This window comes from Lissotriton vulgaris, chromosome 5, assembly GCF_964263255.1.
Source record: "Lissotriton vulgaris chromosome 5, aLisVul1.2, whole genome shotgun sequence".
In the NCBI taxonomy this organism is placed as follows: Eukaryota; Metazoa; Chordata; class Amphibia; order Caudata; family Salamandridae; genus Lissotriton; species Lissotriton vulgaris.
Window position 1 is genome coordinate 386702723 of NC_141693.1, and position 26543 is coordinate 386729265.

Sequence of the window (26543 nt, forward strand, 5' to 3'; positions counted from 1 at the left end):
CCAAAAAGTGTTATTAAGCCCATCCATATTGCTTGCAATACCAGCAAAAAAAACGCTCTGTGTCTGATGGTAAATTCAAGTAAAATTCCACAGTGGATGAAAAATAGCACATATTCACCATAATGTATACTCTAAATCTGTTTTGCTCAAAGCCTTACATGCCATTTTTACTTCTTTTTTTTCACATCTCTTAATATATTGCTCCCCAGCTTGTTTTTTTGTTTGCTTGGTTTTGCTGCTGTGATAACAGGGATGCTGAAGAAGCAATTAATAAGAATGTGAGGGCATTTCTGCCAAGTGCAATTCCCAACGCACACTGTCATCCTATGCTTGACTGAACAATCCGACGTGAAACCTACTTTTTGAGTTTCCTCTTTTGTACACAAGCAGTTTGGTGTGCTGGGGAAAATTATCTAGCATACTTGCCAGTTTTTAAAGGTCCCTTTGCATCTAATAAGTCCAGATGGTATGTGCCTTGCAAGGCCTGAAACAGTTCCATTACTGCGTGAACCCTTATCTATTTTGGGATGCAACGGGCACTTTAGAATCTATTTGTTCTGCTTACCTACGGCTGAACAATCATGACTGTATTAATTGTATAGTTAAAGAAATCTGTAAATACTTTTGTAGAATTTCGCCTCATCAAAAATTGTATATACTGTATTATTTCAGTACAATGTCAAGGGTAGTTTGAATATATCTCAGTCCTGTCTTTGTTAACAGTTCATCATTAGATTAATTTCACATTAGATACGAACAACAAAAGATTTGCGTCATCTTCTTTGTCACAACTTTTAAGTTCTGACTTCATAGTCCATTTATTGCTCAGTGTGAAGTTTCCATTTTAAGATCTCCCGAGTCTAATGATTTCTGCACTGGGAGATCTGCACGCCAAGCTGTACATCAATTTAGTCAAAATCGATTTTGTTTTTTTGGTTGATCTAATTGTTTTTTCCCATGTTCTCAGAGATACATATGGCATATTGAAGCTGATTGACACTTTGCTTTACAGTAAATTGTGAGCCTTAATCTATCTATTTATTTCCATCCAGCCTGCACGAATGTAGGTGATCTCCTAACACAGCCATTGGTAGCGAGCTATGTGGTTAATATGGTTAGTTTTCTGCCAAACAACTCCAGCCAACCTCGCCAGCTTTATTTCTATTCACCTTTTGATAAAAGTATTCACCAATTTATAATTTTTATACAGTGCTGCATGTCTCCTTTTGGTTATTTTAAAGAACTATACGAGTTTCAAAATTAGTGGGTTAGAGTCCAATCAGTAGAAGGAATATCGCAGTTTAATATTCCCCAGTCACTACCCTTGGGTACGTAGAGTTACGTGAAATGTAGGATGGAATTATTTTGTTTCATGCCTTTACTGAGTCATTTGTTGTGCTGTTCCATCCAGATACTTAAGTTGTGCTTACTGGACTCTGGATTCCTGGACTGCAGGGATCTGGCTCCATGTTTGTCCATCTGAACTATTGGTAGAGGGTGTGCTATTGCTGAACATGGGTTTCTCTTGGGCATGTGGTTGACTGTGAGTCCATACAGGTATCCTGTGCTACTGTCCCAATAAGCCTGGCAAATGGTTCAAAGAACATTTAACTTTTTCTCTTGCATCTAATTGGGGCTAGAGAAGAGCTTTTAAGGCTAGCTGTATGTGGCCACGCCATTGCAGCTTTAGACAAATTCTGAATGCCCGATCTGGAACCTCTAAAGCCAATTGTTGATTTTCTTTGGCAGAGAACTAAGCATGGTATCACAATGGCTTTATTTAGCTCTACCTTGTGGGCAGTTTCCGAGGAGTGGTAATGTTCTCCATAGGAAAAGGTACTTTGAAATTATTCCTTCAATCACAGTTTCAAACAGTACAATTAAATGCGGTTCTGAATTGGAAACAATCTACAGGTGCTCCTTTGTAGGCATATTGATAGGCCACTCAAAGTTCAGTGAAGTGGATTATTTTCCTCCCATGTTGACGACTTTTCTCTGTCAATAACCTGTGCTGTTTCCAATCCCACACAGGAGTCATTTAGGTCTCTCCAGGACCCTATGCACTTATGGAAACCTTGTACAAGAAGTCCGTGCCTTTCACAGATGCAGAGGAGAATTGTGTTGGTATGAAAGAGAGAGAGAAAGATAGAGAGAGCAACTACGATTTTGGGTCACTGGATTTCTAGTCACCATTAACACTTTTGCATCATCCTGGCCTTATTCTAGTCATGCCGTCTGGTGGTAGAACCTGGTGGTCTAGAACACAACAAGAAACAGATTACCTAAATCATATCACCTTTGTCTGCAGCTCTTTCACTAAGGTGATACCTTTTCTACTATCTCTGGGTGATTCTCTCTTGGTGAGGATTGATAATAATCTTTTGGAATGATTGAAAGAATATTCCTAAGTACACACAATAAACATAAACCTGAGTATTACACTAACAGGACAACAATTGCAGGTGGAATCCACAACCAATTGAAGTCTTTGGTACAAGTCTACTGGTTTTCTCTTGACCAGTCTGTTCTGTTACTACACAGAATCTAGTCTTGTTATAATTGTGATGCCCATTACTTGACAATTAGTAGCTGTTCTCGCTGTTTTATTATCACACAGAATATCTTTCATGATTGGAAACGATAATCTCAGTTGTTTCAGAAAAGAATGTTGTTAGCTCATGTTGCCCATCCCTGATAAGTCATTAGTCAAATTAGAATTATAATGAGTTGCCAGGAGTCACTCACATGTTAAGTCGTTCTAAATTGCATAGGAATAGAGCCCGGCCTGAATGGATCAAATGCACTCATCTCTTTTTATTTTTGCTTCAAGGCTATTGCTCTGGGACACCTGTGGTCAAACATCTGTTTCCTGACAGCCAGTGCAGAGGTTTCTCCTGGATAGTGTTGGGAACAGGGTGCTCAACAATCTCTCTCTCTGGTGGTTCTCGAGGTTTGGCAGCTGTGCCAGCCCAAGTACAGACGTTATACTTGACCACACCCAGGTGGATGCCAAGACGTGAAGTATCTGGTACTTACAGCAAGAAAATTGGTTCTGGGGATCAACACTGGTTAATGGGGAAGTGGGGACAGTGGTGGTTCTTCCGATAAGGCGGAGGAGCGTCTCCGCACTGCTTTGCATTTAGTTTTTTCCTGCTTCAGCAGTTTTGCGGAGTGGGGCTGCTCTGCTCACAGAGGAGCAGTTTGAGGAGTGGTGGGCACTCTGTAAGTGCACATGACTGTTTGGCCGGCCATCACAGGCTGGCTAAACTGTCATGCATACTTTACATGTTCTCCACCCAGGCTGCATTACAGCCTGGGTGGAGAACATGCCCGGACTTCCATTCCCTGGCTGAGTGCCAAACCATGGCACTCGGACCAATCACAATGCTGCATTGCAGTGTTGTGAATGGTCAGGGGAGCCTGGGTGCTTCCTGTTCCTGGTTGGGAGAGATGCAACAAGAAGACTGGCTGACAACAGAGGAGACATGCGGCGAGGAGCTACATTTTCTTTTCTTCTTTTTTTACACCTCTCTCCCCGTCCCCACTCCCTGCCGACCTCCCCCGATCCATGCTGGTCGCCACTGAGTGGTGCTCTAGTTATTTTGTGGAATCTAGTGGAGTGTTGGTCCGGTAATTCATCAGGGGAATTCTGGGATGGCAGGGATATTGTGAACAGAAGAGTGTCCAGGCACAATAATGATGCTGCAGATGTGAGAACCAGGCAGGACAATGTCACAGCAATGACTCAGTTCAAATATAGGAAACTCTATTTTATTCTGAATTAAACATTAGCATGGCATGTGGAGTTGGTGGCGTGGTCGAATGTCATGATTTCTTCGCTGAAAATGGAAATTTGTGTCTACAGTCAAGGTTATTTATTACTTTACTAGGAGCTGAAGCTGTGGAATGGCTAAAGAAAACAAAAGGAAAGATCCTTGGGATACTTCATATAAGAGATATATAAACAAAGGGATCCACCCTTAAGAAAAAGACATGTAGTGTTCCTCCAGAAATGTGTGTCTCTCACAATGGTGGAAAGCACACAGCTTTGTTAAAATACCCTTCACCAACTAAAAGGGCCCTTGGTGGCATGCTTCATCATCAGGGTCTTCCAATCCCGCTGCGGGGCAGGGTGTGCTGCGACCTAATACTACGTGGGAGCACTGGTATTGTTACAAAACTATGTGGTGTGGGTAGAAGGGTCAAAAGTATGTGGAAGTGGTGTATAATTAAAAAAATATCTGGCTCTGTGGAAAACAACACATTTTAATGTTCCTTTGAGCAGATAATATTAAAAAGTGGGAAATATGACGAAAGGACAAAGCTCTAATGGGCAGTGCTTCCTGTGCTGACATGTTTCGAAGCCCTCCCCTGGCTTCTCATCAGGTCCAAAGTAGATCCCTTCTGCACTCAATTGAAGTAAGAATAGTAAAAAAGTGATAGTACCATATAAATACTAAGTGGTGCATATAATATTCATGCACTGTATTCTATACCCCAATAGGTATTTTAAATGGTACAGCTTTATAATTAGCCGTTATATGCCTCATGATCCTGCAAAACGAGAACGAAGGAGCACCTATAGTCAGACAGTTTTCAAGGTTACCTCCTTGCCTGGTTACTACCTCCTCACGGCTCTATGGAACCTCATATAACACCTTCTGAATGAGATGCCATCAGTGCTTAATTTGTGCCAGTGCTTTCCGGTACTCAGCATCGGTGCTTTATTGAGGGCCGGGGCTATACATTTTCTTTCAGGAGGCAGTGGTGGTGTACGGAATTTTAAAAAAATAGAGAAACAAAGTGAGATGGGTTTACTTTTCCCACGTTGTGTGTGCTGCTCCGCCTCTCACTCTCACCCATTCATCAACGCATGCACTCCTGGCTGTCGACTGTATTTCAACTTTGAAGCTTTCAATAATAATTGTTTTTAAAAAGAAAACATGATTTCTACAAGCTGTCCTTATTTCCGTGGTTAACATGTCTTTCCCCTCCCTTAGAGCAAGTTAGAGATTCCCTTGAGGAGCGGAAGCAGGCTGGACTCTTCATGCCTGTTACCTGTCACGTAGGCTTTCAGCAGCTTCCTATTGGCTAATGAAGGTCTAGGGAGTTGCTCAGCAGAATGCTTCTGCCAACAATAATTCTCTAATCAAACACATTGTCCCTCCACTGGGTTTCCTATTGCCAAAACGAAATAATGTATTCACGCAAACTGAAACTCCAGGCCGAGATCACTCCAGCTCCGCACACATGACAATTTCTTTCAGGATGCGGAGGAGCTTGTTTATGATTATATAACTCGCCTGGGAAGTTGCATCCAGCCAGGAGAAATGAGTTATGAATGGCTCTGCTCACCACAGGTAGCAATTGTTTTAAAATGTGAGGCATAATGCAGGCATTGATCCTTTACCGCTTGTAGTACATAGGACGCATAGCTTTATGGAGCTAATACTCAGGAAATCACAGTGCCAAGAGTGTGCACATGGATTTTAAGATCTCCAGTTTTACCTCTTAAACATTATGCATGTTGGGGTAAACCTCTTATTTTTTCACCTTTCTGATCCTTCTGCCCTTTGTTTTGATCCACCCTTGGGCTTCTCGTGCTGAACCAAGGTTGCTCCGCTTCGCTCCTCCCCCCTCCCTTCACATCCGAGTTTTGCAGTAAAGCGCCTTGATTCCTTTTGTCATGGAATCCTTGAGCTCTCCCTTCATAAGTTGCTTTCCATCTGTTTCATCCGGTGCCTCTGCACCGATATTCTCGGCCTCTAATGTCTCAACCAGGTCTACATTTAAGCTCCTTATTTTTTTCCTGTGGGCTCTCATGCATCCTACAGACCCACCCTATTACCTTCCTTCTCACGAGCTCCTAATTCCTAAACCACTGCCTGCACTACGCTCTTTTCTTCCCCCTATGTCTTTGATTTATTCCTTCACCAGCACCTGGGAATCAGAGGCAAGAAAACAAAACGTGCAATTTTGCTTTTGCAAGCAGTTTTGCAGTGATACCTTTACCACAAACTAAAAATCATTAACACGATGTCACCAAAACCTCGCACTTGAAACTATGAGGGGCTTTATCAGCTGTTATGTGCAGCACCAAGCATGACTTTAAAGCAGCACTGGGTTGCTAGACTTAGGGTGATTTCTTTAAGTCAGGAAAAAAGCCATCCACTGACATCTGCTACGTGATGCGACCTCACGCTCTCACAGAGACTAAAGCCAGGGCCACTGGAATGATGTGATTGAGCCACTGTGGCGATTTTTACATGATTATATATTTGCCTCACAGTGGAAGCCTCTTTGTAAAGCTGGACTAGTCAACTTCCAGTTGCTAATTGCTGTATTTGGATGTTAAACTAGTACTGAGTTGCATGAAATGCCCACAGAGATTTAGCAAGTTTAAAAATGATGAAACAATAAACTAATACTATTACAAACTGTGCTGCATTGTGTCTCATAATTTGCCCATTACTTGCCACGTAATTTACTGAACCCTGCCATATAATTTGGCCTTCTCTTGCCACACAATTCCAGTAGCCCTAACTATAGCTCTGGTCTCACTTACATCAGGCATGCCCACATGCGATCCAAAATCCCACATTTGATCTAATTTACAACAATAGCAGGCAAGTCTCTGACAGCTCTTTTTGTCCCTTCTACTCCCTGCAAACACTATTAAAGTTCAGGTTAAACACAGTGCTCCTGTGCTGTTTAGCAACCTGAAGGTCAGAGGATAACTTTATATCAGTTTATCATAATTTAATATCTACTTGCCCTTTGGACAAAATAGTCATTAAAACCTGCCCTTGCAAAAAATCTTGCTGTCTCGGGCGTTGGGCGATAGGAATCACCCACCCCTGATTTATCTTGAGTCAGCAACAACATTCCCTAAGGCTGCCCCTAGAAACGTTACCTCTACCACTTCACACAGCCCTGATTGCAGTGCTCATTATAACCTTGTGTGGTGAGATAAAACGGAATAGTGTTTATAACTTTGTAGAAAATGTAACAGTTCAAATCCAGACAGATACTTTGCCGCCCCTTTTTCTTTTACTTTACACAAATCTTAATAATTGGAATAGCCACGAATACAAGATGCTGTATTTTACTTAAGTAATAACACTTAAGGTGCTGCAGCATCCCTCCATCACCCCCAAATACCTGTAAGCTGATTTGGCCCTAAAGAAGTTTGACACTGCACAGTTCTGTTCTATTTTGAAGAACAACACAGCCAGAATGCACTTTGGCCACATGAGCTGCGAGTTTCATTAATTTTCTTAAGTGTAAGACACATTTGTGTGTGTTTTTATAATACAATTCGAATTTAAAAAAAAGACAAATTCCAATATATAGGCTTAGTGTGATTTCCCTTCATTTTTCAGTTGCAAGGTTACTGTTTGATTGTTACAAAATGTATTGATTCATTAAATGTTTTAAGTGGTAAAATGACAGACTGCATAACTAGTACTCAAACCTAGCTAGGCGTATTTGGCTGTTTCAAGTGTTTTGTGCATGTATAATATTGTGTGTAGCGCATTTTGTACAGTTGAGTTTATTAACCTTCAAATGTCACGTATACATGAAAACAAAACAGGATGGTATCAACATTCAAATGATTTTGGTCCATTGTCTCTTCTTCTATGCACCCTGTCAAACATAGACCTCTTTATAGTCTGTTGTCAATTTAATGTTGTGCTGGTTGGGTGTGACAGCTACATCATTGTGCATTACCTTCATGTTATGGAGCAAAAGGCCCTGTTGTATGTTGGGAACATTATTTTAAGGTTTGAGGGGTACCAATTGGGGTAAGATGTGTTCAGTGTATTCCTCTTTACAATGCACTTGTGAGAGTAAATCCCTTTATAGAGACGTGTCCCTTCTCCATTTCTCCTTTTACTCCAGCCAAGCCTCATCCTACTACTTTGATATCCCTAATAACCCTTTATAGATTCTTCCCTCCTCTATCCCTCCCTTGACCCATCACAAACCTCATTTTACAACTATGATCTCCTAAATAACATTTTCTAGGTGCTTCCCTTTTCTCTCCCTCCATTATACCTTTCAATAAACTAACATTTCATAGGAAAATGTTATTCAGTACCTGTGCAAATTGTTCATACATGTTTTACATTCAATGATAGACAAACATTCAATACAGTGAAAAGGATGAACTTAGTCATTAGATTGATGGTGCTCCAGTGAACGGCACAGTGAACTGAGAAGCAAGTGAAGTGCACAATACGTGATACTAAGATTATAAAAAAATATATAAAATAATGAAATAACAAATAGAAGATTGTGCACTAATTCAGATTCGTTAGCTGACTCGATTTTAGATTACGTTACAAAAGGGATATCGATGAATGTGCGTCTACATGTTGAAGCATTGATGTTTCGACCCCTTTACTGAGATAATTTCTCTGGGTCTTCATCAGGACAGAAAGAAAACACCAAGAACACTAAATGTTCCATATTAATGGATTGAGTAAATCCTCCTCTTATCTTCCCACAGTGAGAAACACCATCAGTAGTCAACTGAAATGCTGGTATGGGGTACGGACCCTCACGTCACCCCTAAATCCAAACCACTGTCCTGAGATCAGTTAAAAGATTAGGGTTTCTCCACTACCGGCTCAATCAATATGCCCTTCAGCATGGGTGCCTGTAGCACTGTGGACAAATTACCCAACTGATGGGGGACACCCCAGTTGCTCCCCTGGAAATCTTCTCTTCCAGGCACTGGCCCCACACATAGTAAGTTTTTAGAAGCTTTGAAGGAGATGCCAGGTGCACCCGAGCTCGATCAGTCCCAAGGATACCATCCTCCTTGGTGGCAGCAGGAAGCACACTTTTCCTACCTTCTCGGCCCAGAATAAAGGGAATGAAAAAAATAAGGTTTTCTCTTGCCAGGTGGAGACAATTCTAATGATATGGGTCTTTTCACTCCTGTTAGTGCAGTCAAATCACCAGGAGGTTTTATTTTTGGCCTCCTAGCCTCTACAATTTTCAGAATCACTGGACCTCCACAGAAAAATAGCTCAGGTCTGCCCTCCTACTCTTTAGCTCCTCATCCAGTGTCAGTCCTCTCTCAGGCTCTTGGTGCTGTCTTTAACCTTGAGTTTCCTCCATTGGCACCTCTCAAACCTGCTGCAAAGCACCCTCCTGCCTACAATCTACAGGACCCAGGGCCTTCTTTGGACAATTACAAGACACTTGTGTGTCAGCAGGAGTCTACAGAGCAGAGGTTCCAGAGGAACCCTCTTCTACGAGGTTCCCAAGGAAGTTCACTCCCTGTGCTGTCCCCTAGAGGATGTTGTGAGGCCATTGTCACTGGCCATGGGAGACAGGTCAAGAGAATCCAATGCAACACATGTCCAGAGGTGCCTCATGCAAAAATGTATGTCCAGTATGAGCAGCATTCCGCCATGGTTAATCCATGTGCAAATGTTCAATCAATCAATCGGGAAAATTGTAGAGCGCACTATTCACCCATAAGGGTCTCAAGGCGCTGGGGGGGTGCTGCTACTGCTGGAATAGCCAGGTCTTGAGTAGTCTCCAGAAGGTTATTAGGTCATGGGTTTGCCATAGTAGGATGGGAAGGGTGTTCCAGGTCTTGGCATCGAGGTAGGAGAACGATCTGCTGCCGGAGGTTGCTCTTCGAATGCGAGGGACGGTAGCTAGGGCATAGTTGGCGGAGCTGAGCTGGCAGTTTGGGGTGTAGAAGGAGAGTCATCTATTGAGGTATGCTGGTCCGGTGTTGTGGAGTGCCTTGTGTGCGTAGGGGAGGAGCTTGAAAGTGAACCTCTTGTTGATGTGCAGCCAGTGCAGGTCTTTCAGGTGGGGTGTGATCTGGCTGTGTCAGGGGATGTCGAGGATCATGCGGGCAGAGGCACTCTGTATGCGTTGTAGTCGATTCAGCAGTTTGGCTGGGGCTCCCACTTACAGGGCGTTCCCGTAATCTAGCCTGCTGCTGACGAGGGCCTGGGTGACTGTTCTTCTTGTGTCTGTGGGGATCCACCTGTAGATTTTGCGAAGCATGCGGAGTGTGTTGAAGCAGGGGGATGAGATGGCCGTGACTTGCTTGGTCATAGAGAGTTTTGAGTCAAGGATGAACCCGAGGTTGCGTGCATGGTTGGTGGGTGTCAGTGCTTCTCTCAGGGTGGTGGGCCACCAGGAGTCATCCCAGGCTGAGGTGGTGGAGCCGAGGATGAGGCCCTCTGTCTTGTCAGAGTTCAGCTTCAGACGGCTGTTCTTCATCCACTCGGCGACGGCTTTCATTCCTTTGTGCAGGTTGGTTTTGGCGGTGAGTGGGTCTTTAGTGAGCGAGAGGATCAGCTGTGTGTCATCGGCGTAGGACATGATGTTGAGGTTGTGTAGTATGGTGCCATGGGTTACCGGGCCATGTAGATGTTGAACAATGTTGAGCTGAGGGATGCTCCTTGGGGTATGCCGCAGATGATCTTGGAGGCTTCGGATCGGAAAGTTGGGAGGTGGATGCTTTGGGTTCTGCCGGAGAGGAAGGAGGTGGTCTAGTCCAGTGCTTTGTCTCGGATTCCTGTGTTGTAGAGGCGTGTGTGTATAGGGTGCAGTGGCAGACAGTGTCAAAGGCGGATGATCGGTCCAGGAGGATGAGGGTTGCGGTCTTGCCATTGTCCAGCAGGGCCCTGATGTCATCAGTGGTGGCAATGAGGGCCGTTTCTGTGCTGTAGTTGCTCTAGAATATGGACTGGGACGGGTCCAGGATGTTGTTCTCTTTGAGGTAGCGGGTCAGCTGTTTGTTGACGGTTTTCTCGATGAGTGAAGCCGGGAACGGGAGAAGGGAGACGGGTCGGAAGTTCTTGAGGTCCCTCGGGTCTCACTTGGGTTTCTTGAGCAAGGCGTTGATCTCGTCATGCTTCCAGCACTCAGGGAAGGTTGCGGTCTTGAAGGAGATGTTGATGGCCTTACGGAGATGGGGTGCGATGGCGGCACTGGCTTTGTTGAAGATGTGGTGTGAGCACGGGTTTGACGGGTAGCCGGAGTGGATGGTGTTCATGATTTTGATGGTGTCGTCGTCATTGATGTTCGTCCAGGTGAGCAGGGGGTCGCTGTGGGTGGTGGCCGTGGGGCTTGAGGTGGTGTTGGCTGTCGTGGTGGTCTGGTTGTCGAAGCTGTTATGAATGTCTGTGATCTTGCGATGGAAGAAGGAGGTGAGGGAGTTGCGGAGGTGTTGGGATGGTGGGATGTCGTTGGTGTTGGAGCTGGGGGTGGAGAGTTCCTTCACGATGTTGAAGAGCTTTTTACCGTTGTGTACTTTGTTGTCGAGGCGGTCCTTGAAGGTGGTCTTTTTGGCGGGTCTGATGAGGTGATGGTGTTGCATCTGACGTTCTAGTGGGCTGCATGGTTCTCCGATGTCTGTTTGTGGCGCCTTTTCTTCTCTAGTTTAAGGCAGGAATTTTTGGAGGTCTGTGGAGAACCAGCTGGCACTATTGTTGGTGCGTCTGTTGGAGGGTTTCTTGAACGGGGCAAGGGTGTTGACGCAGTCATCGAACCAATGCCTGAGGTTGCTGGCGGCGGCGTCGGGTCGGGGCGTCTGTCGGTGGGCTTCGGGCGGTGTTTAGCTGGTCTTCGGTGACTTTGCTCCAGCTGCGGGTGGGTGTCTGTTGGGTGCAGTGGGTTTCCGGAAGGTGAAGTGGATGCAGCGATGGTCGGTCCAGTGGAGTTTGGTGGTGTGGCTGAAGGAGACGTGGGAGCTTGAGGAGAAGATGGGGTCAAGCGTGTGGCCAGCAGAGTGGATGGGTGTTGTTACGAGCTGTCTGAGTCCGAGGTTGGTGAGGTTGTCATTCAAGGTGGTGGAGTTGGTGTTGTTGTTGTTCTCGAGGTGGAAGTTCTGAACATGAACAGTACGGCCTTCCCTCCTTTGTCCAGAATGGTCCTGATCTCTTCTGTGGAATTGAGGAGCGCTGTTTCCTGTACTGTGGCCCTTTCTAAAACCATACTAAGTTGGGTTAAGGGTCTGACAATCATGCAGAAATTTGTTAAGTTGAGCATTCGTGTTCTTTCTATAATTTTTGCCAGGAGTGGTAGTCTAGATATAGGTCTAAGATTATTTGGATGATTAGCGTACAGACAGGGTTTTTTCAGCAGGGGCAAAATTGATGCATGTTTCCAGTCTTTTGGAAAGTATCCTCTAAATACATTGTATTCATAATGGAAATCAGTTTTCGTGACACTGGCTCTACAGCTAGTTTCAGGGATCATACGGGGAGCCTGACTTCAGTTTTTCCAATAGATTGAGAGTGTCTGATTCAGTTAAAAACTGTCTAATCGTATTGTGGGGCATCATATTTTACTTTCATCTGATCTGTTGCCAAATCGGTATGGTCAGGTATAATGAATGCAAAGTGGGTGTTCCCCCACAAGAAAGTATCATAGGAGTGGCGCAGTGAAATCTATAAGATTTCACTTTGCCACAGGACACCAATGAGTCAAAATCCTACGCCTGCCTCATGGTGTAAGGGTGACACAGGCCCTTTCACACAGGGATTGACCTATGTGAAAGGAACATTGCAGGCATTGCGTCCTGCTTCCGATACAACTCCAGCAATGCACCACTTTTGCGCCGAGAGATACATCAGTAATAATGAAGTATCTGTCATTCCTTGCGACATGATGCATCATACAGTAAATATGACTCATCAATGGTGTTACAAGGAAGGCGCACTGAGAAATGTTGCATCGCTGCTTTCACGCAGTTATTCGACACTTCTCATAAACGAGCTTAGAGCTTGGCAGAACAGGAATTCTACTGTAAATCAGCAGCACTCCTGCAGCACCAGACTCTCAGCACATGATTCACAAAAGTAAACTCACATGTTTGTTTAAGTTTTTGCTTTATTAGTATTCACAAAACTGCACTTTAATAGTAAGTTTACTTCTGCTGAGACTCCACAATCGGGGGTGAGGAACTTCACAAATAAGATGATATGCCTATCTTTGTATGTGCTCAGTACCCCATCCCGAAACCGGTCTTAGGATGCTTGTTTCCGGTCCAGGGAGGACCTGGCTTGGCAGTTAGGGCTGGACTGTTCCCATGAGGCACAGGGTCAAGACTGATTTGCATATGGCCAGGTCTAAAGTGGGATGGCATGGTGAGCAAAATAATGATGGATTTAACCCAGATCTCTTGACTGGGGGTGAATGTTTTGATTTGTTCTGCATTCTGTCCATCGATTGTATGTCTTTTGCAGTTCCCCAGCCCGACTGCTGAGTCTTGCATTCGTAAATTTACTATTAAAATGATGCTTTGGTAATACTAAAAAACAGAAACTTACCCAAATGTGTATGCTTACCTTTGTGAATCAAGCCCTCAGTTAACCCCATTCCATTTACAGGTGATAGAAATGCATATTTTCTATCTGTCGAGCCACAGCTGGATCAGCAGAGGAAACCCATGAACTGATATCCAGTACACCGGTTAAAGGTGGAATGACTGTCATAAGATTTTAACACCAAGGACAGTCATGTCAGACTTCGTGGTACCAGGAAATGATAACAAATATTGACCCCCAACATGCCGAGAGAAAACTCCCAGCACACCAGGAGTGCTGTTTTTGTTTAATACAAACTGCTGCTTCGAAAAACAAAAATCGTTGCTGAACAATATAAAAACAACTTGGCCTTTACTCAGCAAAGTTTGATGCGTTTAGAGCAGGGATTTGCAAACGGGGGAGGGGGGAGAGGGGTGGCCCTCTTGGGGGGGGGGGGGGGTCAAGTGATCCCAGCAGGGGTGCCAGGCGCCAGCCAAAAGAAGCTTAAGGCTGATGGCAGTGCTTTGTTTAGAGCGGAGGGAAAAAAATGAGCGTCATTAAGCCACTCTGTGATGGGTCATCACTAGCAACTATTGGCATGTATAACCTAGCTGCGAAAAATCGTAAAACAATTTAACCGCAATGTTTAAATATGTTTCGTGTTCAAATAAGTTGAGACATTTAAACATTGCCACTTCAACTGAATAATTAGGAAAAATCTGAGTGGGCCCTATTGATTGTATTTCTTTACTAGGGGGCGCAGCATTAAAAGGTTTGAAGACCACTGGTTTAGAGCAACCACTGCACCCCCATAGAGGTCCCCGTCAGTCAGGCAGAGATCTGATAATCTGGAGGGTGGTCCTCAACTAGAGAAGCTGACATTGTAGGCGGCGGAACCGACCTGGGGGAGCTACATGACCCCTATCCATACATAAAGATTGTATTACAGCATGCCTAAAAAAGTTGCATTTGAGGATATATAGTTAACCATTTTCTTAAGCTTACTCAATCACGACTGGACTGTCCATATGAGATGGAAAATTCCTGGCTGGCTGCACACACAGGGGGTGCTATTAAGAGAGGATGAGCAGCTGTATCATCAAGTGTCTAGACAGGCAAAAAGGTGTGAAAGAATTCAATATATGTCTGTTGTACACAGGTATGTAATTTAATTCCACACACCATGTTAAGGATGGACCGACTCACTCACTCCAATCCCTTGGAACGTTGGCGGCCTGGCACGAACCCATTTTTCAAGGTAGCTTACAACTCTCGGTCAAATATTGAGCGCAAAGCACAGTGGCTCAGAAGAACAGGAGGTAACCTCAAAAGCAACAGCATAGACAGTCATAAAAGATGCATCAGTCTGAGATCTGCTTGCAAATAAATATTCTGTTGAAGCAACTGGTATTTCTCTAGTTGAGTAAATGACATTTGGAAATAACATGTCTTGTATCCTAATTAATAAATACTGCCAGATAGCTGCAGGGTTCCTTTGGACTTTTCCGTTCAGGAGACAGTGCTGGCATCTTAACATTTTGATTATCTGGTAATTTTTTCAAATTAGTTAAAACACTGTATACCATTCTCATCTAGGCTGCCCTTTTGCTTCTTTTAATAATTCACTCTATCAGGATAATATTTACCTGTGCAGCGCAGCTTTCGTGACATTCTAAGAAACACTACAAAAGCATTTTTATAAAATCTTTACAACATATATATTTAAAAAATGGAATTTTGAAAAAGTATGTTTTATAGAACTGTAATTTCTCGAGTGTAGGGGATGTGCATTAAGGTGACTGAAATAAAGATGTTTATTCAGTAACAATTTTTATAAAAAAGTCAACACTTTGATCTTGTTTACAGAAGATTTTTCTAACAATTACTAAACTACTCAATCTAAGATATTAAACTGAGTGTTTTTTTACTGAGCGCAAATAGATCATAATTGTATTTCCAATTGTCTCATGAATTTAACTTACATATAGATTGATTTTGAGTTGAATAGAAAGGATACTCCATCGCAATAGCGATGCGGTACGGTTTCCACCAAACTGAGGGTCCGGCCAAATGATTCAAAGATGGGCAGACCTTAAGTATGTCAGCAACGGAGTCTATTCTGTCTCTATTGGTGACGTACTTCTGCAATGGCCTGACAGAGTAATGGCCGTCGGAGGGTTAGCGATTTGATCACACCCCTCATAAAGTTAAAGGTAAAACCTGGTGTCAAGGGGCAGAGAAAACTACAAAATGATGCCCACACCATAGGAGACAACTTCCATTGTGTAGGGTTATTAGTTTTTTCATCTTCAAAAACAAAATACCTCTTTTGGATTTTCTTGTTGAAAATACAAAAACATGTATAAAAGTTTAACACACTTTACCGTTATTCTGACGGTATCATCAGTTAGACTTTTCATACACTGACAGGCAACTGTGATGGAAGTTCCTGCCAATGTTATGAGATGTCTGCTGGGCAGGCAGACATCTCTAAATTTGGCTCCGAGGACCCTCGGTATGGCGAAAGCAAAGTTCTCTGGACAGCGACAAATTTACCTCTATCTGGCAATAGACTCCTGACATATATGTGTTGGGGATTCAATAATGCAGATTTTTTAAATGTCCACTTCAGTGACACTACAGCGGTATCCATATTTACCTCGAGCACATTAATATCAATAAAAGTAATACGTGCTAAAACAGTTCTCACAAAACGTGAATAGCCTCAATTTATAATTGAGTAAAGCTGGTTAGATATATAACCACAAGCGTGCTTAATAGGTGTCACCTTTTTTATGCAATTTTTTAATCCTTCTATTAAAAAGGGTAGCATTTCACGTCCCAAACACAAATATGTTTTACTTGATATTAATGTGTTTGATACATGCATGGATGTTTTCAGCAACAATAATCTAGTCCTTCATGCTTGGTGGAGGTCAGTATGGTCAGGACAGCTTTTGTGATTTGCAATTTCTTTCAGGACACTTCTTTAACCCCTGTTCATGTTGAGTTATAGGGTAAACCGGGTTTTCCTTGACTAGTTCACAGGATTAATGCCCCATTTCATTAACTGTGTGCACATTTTAGATCTATATATTTGTGCTATATTTGGTAGAACAGCACACAATATGTGAACACAATACCAGAATACCAGTAGTCCCAAATGTACAAATATCTGGTAGTCAAATACTTGTTACGTGTTTCTGCCAATTTTTTGCTCAAAAGATTTTTAAGAACTAACAAGAGGGTTCTTGAATATCTGAATCAGTTCACTGATAGAATATCGATGTTAAAAATATCAATGTTCAAAATAATGTAAAAAATATAGACTACAAAAATATTAACTACCTACAAAGGTAAGTACAATATCAATGTAAAAAATATTGATTTAAATATATATATATATACATATATATATATAAAAAACATAAAAATATATATTACATATTATTATTAATTTTAACAAAATAAAGTACATTTAATATACATGTTTACTAAATAATACAAATAAACTTAATAATAAAAAGAAATAAACACACAAACATATTAATTTATACATATATGTTTACTTTAAAATAATTAATAAACTATTATCTTTAATTTATTTTAAAACTTTAAAATTATATATAAAATAATATATATATATATATACAAATGATTAAAATATTTCAAAAACAATTCAGAATAAATTAAAACATGAAACTGAAAGAATATTTATACTGAAATTGCCCAATACAATCAGTGCAACAGTAGGAATGTGTTAGATAGCAAAACAATTAAACGTACTATTCCAACTCCAGTGAGTGCAAGAGTAAGGAAAGTGTTGGATAGCGGAGGGGTAAAAATTACTATTCGAACTCCAAACAGTACATCAGTAGAGAAAGTGTTGGACAGCGGAAGGGTAAAATGACTATTCCCACTCAAGTGAGAACAACAGTAGGGAAAGTATTGGATAGCAGAGTCATAAAAAATACTATTTCAACTCCAGTGAGTGCAACAGTAGGAAAAGTGCTGGATAGGGGAGGGGTAAAAATTACTGTTCCAACTCCAGTAAGTGCAACAGTAGTGAAAGTGTTGGATAGCGAAGGAGTAAAATGTAATATTCCCACTCCAGTGATATCAATGGTAGGGAAAGTGTTGGATAGTGGATGGGCAAAAATTACTATTCCTACCCCAGTGAATGCAACAGTAGGGAAAGTGTTGGATAGTGTTGGATAGTGGAGAAAAATATATTGCTATTCACACTCAAACACTTAGAAAAATAAATATATCTATGTATTACAAATTAAAAAAAAATAAATAATAAACAAAATGTAAAAAATACAAATAGAAAATATTAAACCTATAAAAAGAACACATATTATAATACTAATTACATGTAACAAACACCTACAAATATTACATAAAATAAAATATTAAATATATTTACAACCCCACACCAATACCAAAACTCTTCAAAATTTTTAAACACATTTATTTACATAATTAGCATAATTATAATGAATTAAACAAATATTGTTAAAAAACGAATAACATCAATTGACTACACACACTTTCACTATCAAATCAACACAACGCACACCTAAATTAATCTATAACATACTAAACCACAATTAAAACTTATTTTAAAATTAAAAACTACTAGTAATACCAGCTAATAGTTAAATAATTGGAATGCATGTAATACCCACCCTTTATACTGGTAAAAGTAAAAACAACAGCCACAAAAGTAAACAATTACCCAAAATAAATATCAAATAATTAACATTAATTAACAAATATATATAATTAATTAAACAAAAATTACTTGCCACCCTTTACTCCTACAAAAGCCCAACACTCACCTACAATTAAGTACACAATTACCATATTTCATTACCGATTCATTTATTAAAATTAATTAATAACCAATGAATAATTCATCAATGAAAAATACATTTCTTCATTCCTTTCCGACCATTTACAACTATAAAAACCACAAAACACTCCTAAAATAATTACACAATTACCAAAATTAGTTACAAATTATTTAAAACCAATTATTAATTCATAAATTAAAAATACATTTATTCCCACCCTTTACACCTTTGAACACCACAACACACACCAAAAATGAATTACATAATTACCATAATTAATTACCAATTAGTTAATTACAAAGAATTAATAACCAATTACTAATTAAATAATTATAAATTACTTTACACATTTAACAATATAACATCTCAATTAAACACATATTAATAAATACAAATGAAGCAATATAATAAAAATATTTCCCACCTTAATCCCCTATAAACTCACAACCTGTTATGGAACTAAAAACGCAAAATTCAAATAAAAAATTTAATAAATGTAATATAATTCCATTACGTCCCACCCTATTCCCCTATAAACCCACTACCAGCTACGGAAATACAAGTGCAAAATTCAAATAAAAAAATTCATAACTACAAAAAGTTTAACACATAAATTAAAAATACAAACAATTATTATACAAAAAACATACATCACATACATATAAAATATATACAAAAAACATAACAATAATAAAAAAAAGGTGTTTTTAAAACTTGAGGCCCGATTCCGATGCGCTTAGGAAAGCCTCCTCTCGGCATTTGCTCCATCCGAATCGGATCGAGAACATATCTCTCCGATCGAGTCGGATAGGTTTTCGACTGACCGAGTACGATGCGAGTAAGTAATTAGGAATATCCCAATCTGAAGCCTACAGCATTCGGAATGACCGAGCCGTACAGAGCAGAATTGTACGCATCTACGGGCCACGTTTCCGAACAACCAAGTATGATGCTGGATTGGGCAGCCTTTGTGAATCGTGCCATCCAACTTGAATAGGCAGTCGGAATTAGACTGTGGGGGCCTGTAGCAGGCCCCCCCGTACCCGGAGCCTTCCCAATTGGCCCATGGATGTACCTTCCACAGGGTGCACAATTTTCCCCAGACACCCCTTTTTCAAGGGGAGCCTATGCATTTGGTCGGAACATAGGCTCCCATTGAAGTCAATGGGAGTCCAACCAAATCGTATTTGGAAGCATCTGGATGCATCGTACTCGGCCGGGTGGACTCTCCCAATCTGAGTTGGACGGAAACCATTCCCAAACTTATTCGGTCGGGAAGATTTCCAAACCACAACGGAATCAGGCCCTATATTTTTGCAAATTATATTAAACAGTTCAATTTTATTAAAATCGATATTACTTACCTTAAGTTGATGTTCTTGACCATGATATTCTTGCTGTCAATATTTCTGACCCAAGATATTAATGAACTCGATATGTGTGCAACTCAATATTTTGTACTCAATATTCTGTCTCTGCACCCTCTCCACCATCTGAATCATAGTGGATTGCAAGCAGACTTACCTCGTGAATGTTAACGTTGAAGGCCACAAATTGCAACTCACTACGTTTGGAGACCATCGCGGAGATGGTGGCTAAATGGGGGTCAGCAGATCACCATGTCTGTGATCTCAATTAAATAAAAGAAAACTATTTATTTTTTATGCAGTCTCTTTTTCCTAAAGGAAACCATGCTGTGTTTAAAATGATTTCTGTGGACCACTGCATCATCCCAATCAAACCATCAGAAATGGGATGAGGTCCCCAAGAGACCCCTTCCCTTTTGTGAATCAGTACCACCACAACTTGCGGGCTTGTAATTTTTGAATGATTTGCAACCTCTACTTTGAGCTTAAACCATGACTGCATATTGATAGGAATCACTGTTCGGAGGGGACACTTACAACATGCCCCTTGCAAATAGTGATTCATTATCCATTTCTAACTCCTTTAAGGAGGTTAGTAAATATTTTACTGACTGCAAAATAAGTTTATAACATCTCAAAAAACAGTTTTCAGAATTGGAGATTTTGCAATGCTAAAACTACTTTTATACATCAGGCTATAATCAAACAACAAATAATAAAATGGTAATGGAACACTGAAAATGGCAATCTCAAATAGTAAAAAGTTCAAATAGATGTTCATACACTCTATAATAATTAAAACTAAGGTCCAAGGCTAAAACTCTATACGAAATGAATAATCAGTTACTGTTTACTGAACCTCAGAACATCAGAATCAAAAGACATGGAATCAATGCAATGCAATAAGGATAAGGGAACACCAGGTTCTCAAACTGTGGACCTTTACAGATACTGTAGCTAAAGGTTGATTAGAAGATTTCTACAATAGAGGGTACTTTGCATTTCAATGATAGTAAACAAATGTTTGCAAACCTTGAAGTTACAAACACCTAAACAAAGCAAGAAAAATATAAACTCAAACAACAACTAAAGTGTCACTGGTATCTACAAGGAAAGCGGACAGTGTCCTGTAACTGGCTCTGAACTAGTACCATAATCTTTAACCCAAAGCTATAACAGAGAATGGAAACACAACACAGCTACTTTCTCTAGCCACAAGTAGCCAAAAGAAGAAAAATACAATGCCCCCCACATGGAAAAGATCAATCAAAGAGGGCTTGAATTAAGTGATTTGCTGAAACAGGTATGGCGGACTGCCACAAGACTCAAACTCTCACTGTAAACCCCCATACAGAGACTACTAAATCTACACTAACAGAAACTCACACACACTGGGATACAAGGCAATAACATTCGCTCTCACCTTATTGATTAACTCCTTCAAGATAAACCACATATTCACGGTCCAAACCATCCCACATCATATTAATCAAGGAGTGGTTCTGCCCAGTGAGTGAATGACATCAGGCCAAATTCTGTGCAAAGAGCCAAAGGCCAATTAAGTGGTTAATACATTCCTATACCTTTACCACGAAACAACCCAAATTAACATGTCTGTGATTTACTAATGCAATGGAATCTTTAGGGATATACATGACAGAGGCAAATGTCCCATCTCCATGATCGTACCAGAGACCAGAAATTAAGGCCGTCTGGGGTACAATATTGGTACTACGGCGCTCAGTTAGACAACGCCAGATAGTGTTGAAGAGTGTGTTAAATGTGTAGTAAGTGCATTTGCATTTCTGCACATCAATCAAGGCTTTATTATATCACCAGATCATATAATTATAATTCATGGCCTTGGCACATCAAAAAGCCTGTGGTCATTTACAACTTTTAAACGCCAAAATCACTATGATAAATCCATTACCCAATTTAATTGCATGCTAAAATCATGAATATTGCTTGTGACTGTCTCAAGGTGTTAACAGAAATTGTATGACCGCCTTTAATAAAGCACCAAAGTATTCTAAAATGAAACATGCATAAATAGTAGATTGAAGTAAATCCGATTTCCACCAACTCCTGTAATTCCCCAGCCTCGCCTCCGTAAACGATTCTGTAGTTCGCACCTGATTTTCTGAACTACTTGAGTGCTATAAAACATAACTAATGAAAGAAAATATTTTTCAGGTATTACCAAAAAATTTAAAGCCTGCAACTTTATTTACAGTTAGCATAACATTAAACAATTTTTCTACAACTTTAAAAAAGCTGGGTTTGTTCTACTTTGCAAAAACATAGGTGAAAAATGTCAAGGAAGGTATTTAGATAATTTCCCTCCATTTCAGGACTTGCGGTATATGTCTACAAATAAATACTTAAGAATGAATGATTGAAAGAATGAATGAATGAATGAATGAACCATATTCTAAAGCACAGCAGGTGCTCCAAACTGCAGCGGCCCAGCACTATGATGATATTGAGAGCTCTCGTCTGCTCAGATCTGTGGTCAGATTGGAGAAGTGGAAGAATTAATTGAAAGAGAGAGAGCTATATGTTTATGGTATTTATTAATGCTTTATCTTGCAAAGCAGATAAGAGATTGTCATTGTGAAGAAACACAAAGTGTCAAATGTATGTGGTAGTTGCATCACTTTTGCACCATGTAACGTGGTACTTGCACGACGCATCCCTAAAATTAGATTTATCAAGCCATGCAAGGCCACTTACCATGGCCCTGAGTGGCTTGAAAAAGCCAGAGTAATGAAACACTGCGTGCATCGCTGTGTTGCAGTTCTCTGACTTCGGAGGCAGCCCATGGGCATTGTGTGGGTGTTCCCACGCAACACCTATGTATTTGGACACATTCCCAGATTTACCTTTACTGGTAGACCTGGGAATGAGCCAAAATGCTACGCTTTAAGAGGGGAGGTGTAACATTGAGAAATATCTTTATTTCTCCATAATACTTCCCCTTTCAATGTGTGCTGCAGAATGCAGCACACATAGATAGAGGAAAATGCCTCAGGGGATTATTTTTGTGCAGTAAGGTCCCCCTACTTGCACAAAAACAATTCTGCATGTAACGCAGGCACCCTTGCACCATGGTGCAATGGTGCCTGTATTAGCGATAGGCAGTTCATTGAGTGCCAGCACTGAGAATGTGCCATATTGTGATAAATACAGCACATTTCTGTCCTTTCACTATACCACAGTGCATTACTTTTTGCCCCTAAGTTCCTTACTATGGGGGTCATTATGATGGCGGATGGAATTCAGTCCATCCGCCATCGTGTCAGGGTGTGGGACCACCTGCCTACAAGGCGGTGGTCTCACAGGGGGTATTATGATGCGACCGCCACCATGGCAGTCGCATCTACTACATTTAACTTTGCATGCTACGCAAGAGATCTGGGTTAAATCCATTGTTCTTTTGCTCACCATGCCACCCCAGTTTAAAACCACATGCAAATCCGTCTTGACCCTGTGCCTCATGGGAACAGTCCAGACCGAACTCCCAAGCCGGGTCCTCCCTGGACCAGAAACAAGCATCCTGGGACTGTTTTCAGGGTATGTCACCCTTCATCAGCCAGGCTAGCTTGAATCCAGTGGCACAGTGAGCAAGGGACCCATTTCTGGGCATACCCATCCCACATAGGACAAAAAGTGCTACGCAAACAAATGATGAACGGAACGCTGAATGAACCATACATTCATCCCCAGTCAAGAGATCTGGGTTAAATCCATTGTTCTATTGCTCACCATGCAACCCCAGTTTAGACCCAGCCATATTCAAATCAGTTTTGACCCTGTGCCTCATGGGAACAGTCCAGACCGAACTGCCAAGCCAGGTCCTCCCTGGACCGGAAACAAGCATCCTTAGACCGGTTTCTGGGTATTGCCCTTCATCAGCCAGGATAGCTTGATTCCAGTAGCACAGTAAGCAAGAGACCCACATCTGGGCATACCCATCCCACTTAGAGTGAAAAGTGCTACTCAAACAAATGATGGACGGAATGCTGAATAAATCATACATTCACCCCAGTCAAGAGATCTGGGTTAAATCAATCTTTCTTTTGCTCACCATGCCACCCCAGTTTAGACCCAGCTATATGAAAATCAGTCTTGCCCCTGTGACTCATGGGAACAGTCCAGACCAAACTGCCAAGTCAGGTCTTCCCTGGACTGGAAACAAGCATCCTGGACCAGTTTCTGGGTATTACCCTTCATCAGCCACGCTAGCTTGATTCTAGTGGCACAGTGAGCAAGGGACCCACGTCTGGGCATACCCATCCCACTTAGGGAGAAAAGTTATACGCAAACAAATGGTGGACGGAATGCTGAATACATCATACATTCACCCCCAGTCAAGAGATCTGGGTTAAATCCATCCTTCTTTTTCTCATCATGCCACCCCAGTTTAGACCCAGCCATATGCAAACCAGTCTTGACCCTGGGCTTCATCGGAACAGTCTAGACCGAAATGCCAAGCCAGGTCCTCCCTAGACCAGAAACAAGCATCCTGGGAACGGTTTCTGGGTATAACCCTTCATCAGCCAAGCTAGCTTGATTCCAGTGGCACAGTGAGCAAAGGACCCACGTCTGGTCATACCTATCCACTTAGGGTGAAAAGTACTATGCAAACAAATGATGGACTGAATGCTGAATAATTCATACATCTGGGTTAAATCTATCCTTCTTTGGCTCACCATGCCAACCCAGTTTAGACCCAGCTATATGCAAATCAAGCAGGCAGAAAGGGAGGTACATAAGGGCAAATTGCATGTCTACTCACCTCTACACGTCCTGTGCCACAATGGAGCCGATTGTACTCGTAATGCCGCTGCTGTACTTGCTTGATCATGTCCAAAACCCACACTGTCATGGACGCAACTGACAGTATGTCCTACTACTACCTGTTTCCATACACTCCTCAGCAAAACAATGTTCCGCCATGGACCAGGAAAGGGCATTGTGAATTTTTTTTCCTGGGGCACAGTTTGGGATTAATTTAAATGTATTACCCAAATACATCTGTATGATGCCCTCCATCCCCAAATCACAGTTACAGCACATGCACATCAGACTCATAATTAGTGATAGTGATGTGTGCATTAAATTGTGTCACACAACGGCACTTCCTCATCAATATCACACCTATCAGTCTCACTAGCGCCCTCACATTTTACACATCCTGGATCCTCATGTGATATCAAATATATATCTGTATGGATGTGACATTAAAGTGAAACACACATTCTCTGCTACAACTCAATATTGGACTCCACATGGAAAGGCAATGGCAGTAAATGGGATTAGAAATAATCAGTGTGCACAGCATCGAAGGGCACAATGGAAACACTCTCTGAAGAATAGGTATGCCTCTATCATGGGGAAACCTGAAAGGCTGTGGCCCTGGGACACAGTACATTTTGCACATGCCTGTAAAGCACAATGTACGCAGGATCTGTGATTTGAAGTATATCAGGGACAACCAATAGCATTAACAAGTGCTATGCATGTGTAGGGAATGTGTAAGTGCAAGGCATGAAAGCAAAAACTGCACTAACAGAATGTATCATCTATCTAAATAAAGTAGGTTTAAGGTACAGACTGGAGAATGGACACATTTCCAGACAAAATTCCACAAAGGTATGAAAATGTAGTACCCTCCATGTGCGCATAAACAAATATCTAACTTCACCATTCTGACCCATGTCCAATATACATCCTAGGTAGAAGTGCAACCTAAATGATGTAGACAGTGGCCAAGCCAATCTGAAATACTTACCACATAACATGTCACACAATGCAATGTCTGCCCCATTTGCTTTTACATCCCAGCAAAGACATCTATCCAGTTTTTCCAGTTGTCCTGCGTAACTCCTGCACTGGGTACAATGTTGCATCATACTAACCACATCAACAGGAGCAGCAATCAAGGATGAAAGAAACCCACCTGGAGTCACACATCATTAACTATACAATAACAGAAAATCATTAGAATAAAATAGCAGGACCTTTGTATCCAAAACTATGACAAGGTTTAATGAACATATTTTGCAGACAATATTATCCAACTAAGGCCAATGACCAGTCCACGATATAATAATATGCCACACCACAATGCTGTGCCAGCAGACTTGCCCTTTCTGAGGCTGCTAGGGAACCGTTCGGATTGGGTTGTTTTACCCGCCGGCTCGCACAATCATCTTATCCATTCCAGAGTGTTTGGAGAGTAAGTTGGTCGCTAATCGCATTCACTGACTTCTGTAAATATATCCTGCTTCCCTTGTTAACATTTATTTATTCTGACTTGCAGAGGTTTAACTGCACCTTGTCTCTTTAGTGGTTTTCTGTGATGCCATTGAGCGTCCGTACATACCGGATTTATGGGCTACCTTCTCCTGCCCGCTTTGGGTAAGTTCACATTTCTATCTAGGCCTTTTTCCCTACCCCTCTGGGAATGACACTACATGGGCAGGTGACATCCATATCTTTGGGGTGCTCTGTGACACAGTTCATTATCATACTTAAAACCCACAATGGCGAGTTGTGTCTAGCTTTGAGTGATTTGTTTGTCCTGGGCACTGCACTGTCATACCTTTACCATTTTAACTATGTATCTAGCGGCAAGTTTCTCGGACCTCTTTTCAGAATCCCCCACCACGGATGGCTCTGCATGGGCAGGTGATATCCACACCATTTGGGCACCTTTGTGACACTGGTTTATTATCGTATTTAAAACCAACAATGAGGAGTACTAGCTTTGAGTGATTTATCCTTGGCACAGCAGGGTCATACCTTTCCCAATCCTACTATGCAGCTAGTGGCACGTTTACAGTCAGGCCAGGACGATGGTGCAGTTTGGTTAGAATGTATTCACTGTGGGGTGCACTACAACTAGCCACCGACCAGCGGCGGCTCCTCGAGGGAGTGCCGCGGGCCGGTGGCGTGGGGGAGGGGCGGGGTGAGGGGTAGTAAACTCCGGAATGCGGCCCAACGGAGTTTTGTATATAAAT